Source organism: Carlito syrichta, unplaced genomic scaffold (assembly GCF_000164805.1).
Source record: "Carlito syrichta isolate Samal-C Ts95f unplaced genomic scaffold, Tarsius_syrichta-2.0.1 Scaffold311873, whole genome shotgun sequence".
NCBI lineage: Eukaryota > Metazoa > Chordata > Mammalia > Primates > Tarsiidae > Carlito > Carlito syrichta.
The window spans coordinates 362,634-366,047 of record NW_007255969.1 but is presented as its reverse complement, the minus strand read 5'-3'; the positions used below and the strand labels follow the sequence as shown (position 1 = coordinate 366,047).

Below are 3,414 nucleotides of genomic sequence, written 5' to 3'. Positions count from 1 at the left end.
GAGCAACATGGTGAGACCTCATTTCTACAATAAATTAATTGGAGACTCACTCTGTTGCCCAGGCTGGAGCACAATAGCATGCTAACGGCCACCACAGCCTCAACCTGCTAGGCGCCTGCAATCCTTCCACTTTAGCCTTCCAAATAGCCGGAACTACAGGCGCTTGCTACCATGCCCAGCTCATTTTTTGTTTGTTTGTTTGTTGTTTTTTTCTTTTGTTGTTGTTTTTTTTTTGAGTTGGAGTCTCACTCTGTTGCCCAGACTGGAGTGTAGTGGCTGCTCCCGGTCACCGCAGCCTCGACCTGCTGGGCTCCGGCGATCCTTCCGCCTCAGCCTTCCAAGTAGCCGGAACTACAGGCGCGCGCTACCACGCCTGGCTGATTTTTTGATTTATTGTTGAGATGAGGTCTCGCTGCCCGGGCGGGGCTTGAATCCATGGGCTCAGGCAGTTCACTCACCTCAGCCTCCCAAGGCGCGGGATTACAGGCTAAGGCACCGAGCTCGGCTGGCTTAAGTAATTTTGAGCCTCCCTTGGCCATCCTCTCTCCTCCCTACTAGGTAGGGCTCTCTATTATAAATTCTTACTGGTCAGGTATGGTGGCTCAAGCCTATAATCCCAGTACTTTGGGAGGCTAAGCAGGACCGGCCAGAGAAACTTGGTGAGACGTCGTCTCCACAATAAATAAAAAAATAAGCCAGGAGTGGTAATGCATGCCTGTAGTTCCAGCTACTCGGAAGGCTGAGGCAGAAGGATCACCTGAGCCCAGCAGGTCGAGGCTGTGGTGGCCGTGAGCGAGCCACTGCACTCCAGCCTGGGCAAGAGAGTGAGACCCCAACTCAAAAACTAAAATAAACCACGGGATATGGTGGCTCATGCCTATAATCCCAGTATTTTGGGAGGCCGAGTTGAGAGGATTGCCTGAACCCACTGGTTTGAGACCAGCCTGGGCAACTTGGTGAGACCTCATCTCCACAATAAATAAAAAAATTACCTGGGTATGGTGGCACATGCCTGTAGTTCCAGCTACATGAAAGACTGAGGCAGAAGGATCGCCAAAGCCCAGCAAGCTGAGGCTGTAGTGGCCATGAACATGCCACTGCACTTCAGCCTGGGCAACAGAATGAGACTCCAACTCAAAAATAAAATTAAATAAATAAACTTCTTACACCATTGTGTCCTCTCCCTGCATGACAGTTCATGATTACATTTTTGTGGGATTCCTGGAGAAATGTCCATCTCACCCATTGTACTATGTCATGAAGACCAGGACCATCTCTGTTCTGTTCCCCCGCTCTCACTGGATCTCCAGCTCTCAGCAAAGGACCTGGCAGGTTGGTAAGTAATAAAAGAATATCTGCTGAATTAATGAAATTCTCCATCTGTTAAAGATGACCCTACAATTTCTAGCTTTCTTTTTTTTTTTTTTGAGTTGGAGTCTCACTCTGTTGCCCAGACTGGAGTGCAGTGGCTGGCGATCCTTCCGCCTCAGCCTTCCTAGTAGCTGGAATTACAGGCACGTGCAACCACGCCCGGCTGATTTTTTTTGATTTATTGTAGAGATGAGGTCTTGCTGCCCAGGTGGGTCTCGAACCCGCATCTAGCTTTCTTAACAAGGCAAACAGTCATTCACTGCATTGCAAGGGAGAAGCAATGAAGACATGTTGCCTGTAGGACATCCAAGTACAGATATCTAACAGAGAGCTGGAAATGTGTCACATAGAAAACATTAGGTATTGTGATTTGGCACTCACTGGCATCCTGATGATAGTTGAGATTATACTCTTGAAATCACAAAGGCCAGAAAGGGAGAGGAGGAAGAATATGTCAGAATCTCTTGGGAAGAGGGACTTCACACTTGCTCTCAATTGCCCCTATTTGAGGATACAGCATATAAAGAGAGTTGCTACTGATAGGAGTGATGCACCTGTGGAAAGTGTAGAGGCAAAATTTTACAAGTTGAGAACCATAACAATTAAAAAGAGATGCAAGTTTACTCATACATAATCCTGTTCGGAACAATTCCAGTGGAGTCATGTGAAAATGAAATAGACGAGAAGGATCACATAGCCTGTCTGATATGACAATGTCTTTCTTTTTCCTTCCAAAACGATGCGATGGGAAGGAACAAACAGCCAGGGGACAGGGACACTCTGTATTTTTAAGCTCATGGGAGAGACTATTACAGCAAGATCCCAGAAGATGTGAGGGGAAAATACCGACAAAAGCTACCATATACAGCACAGGTATGATGTGCCAGGCACTGACCTAAGTACTCTAAATACATTATTCACTTTGTTTTTGTTTTTTTGTTGAGTTGGAGTCTCACTCCGCCAGCCAGACTGGAGGGCAGTGGCCGCTCCCGGCCACCGCAGCCTCGACCTGCTGGGCTCCGGCGATCCTTCCGCCTCAGCCTTCCAAGTAGCCGGAATTACAGGCATGCGCTACCACGCCCAGCTGATTTTTTGATTTATTGTAGAGATGAGGTCACCACGTTGCCTAGGCGGGTCTCAAACCCACGGGCTCAGGCAATCCACTCACCTCAGCCTCCCAAAGGCGCGGGATGACAGGCTGAGCCACCGAGCCCGGCTCTACATTATTCACTTTGCACCTTCCCTGAAGTCCTATGAGGTCCACACTATTCTTTTCCCCATTTTACAGGTGAGGACACAGATTACAGACGGTTAAGAAACACGCACACAAGGCACACACACAGCTGGTAAGTGGCAGACCCCAAGACTGTCTCTAAAGCCAGAGGGCCAAGGTCAAGAAACAGCCATTAGATGACAATTTTTTTGGCTTTCTTGGAAGAGGGGCACCTCTTGTGGAACAGCAGAAACCGCTGGCTGGGGACAACTGGGGGACGGGGAAGACGAGAGAACGGTGGCCCCGAAAGCTGCTGGAACTGTGGCGCACGGGAAAGACCAGGGCACAGTCCCGCCGGCCAAGACAACCTGACCCCCGAAGCACACACCCTGAGACGCTGCGAACGCCACACTCGCATCCGAGTGAGGGCCTACTGTGTGTCGGGAGTGACTCTGGGCGCTGCAGAGACCAAGATAAACAACTTCTCGAGCCACAGCAGTCTCGAAAACGACCGACGACAGAGACCCCGACCCTCGGGAAGACCCTCTTCTCCAGAAAATTCCATCCGACGGCTTTTAAGGATCGATTCCCAGGCGAGACTGGGCGTGGGGGGAGGGGCGGGACGAGCGGTCGAGGGGGCAATTCCCAGGTGCGCTCGCCCCGGGGCCCCGCCCGGACGCTCTCGAGGGACCCCAGGGGGGCTCCGAGGGCGAGCCCGGAAACTGCCCCGGGGGCGGTGGGAACGTGGCTACCTGCGGCCCCCGGACGTCAGGCGCGGCCCTTTCGCGACCGACCTGGCCGCTCCGGTTGGACTCCCTCCGACTCTCCGG

General features: G+C 51.5%; 1 protein-coding gene across 1 annotated transcript in view; it reads right to left on the bottom strand.

The window, feature by feature from the left end:
• The window catches only part of CASP8AP2 (caspase 8 associated protein 2), a 39,289-nt gene extending 35,875 nt beyond the window's left edge, over positions 1-3,414 (bottom strand). The window contains exon 1 of the mRNA XM_021718162.1: positions 3,379-3,414. The gene's annotated coding sequence lies outside the window, so the exon portion shown is untranslated. The remainder of the gene's footprint in view (positions 1-3,378) is intronic.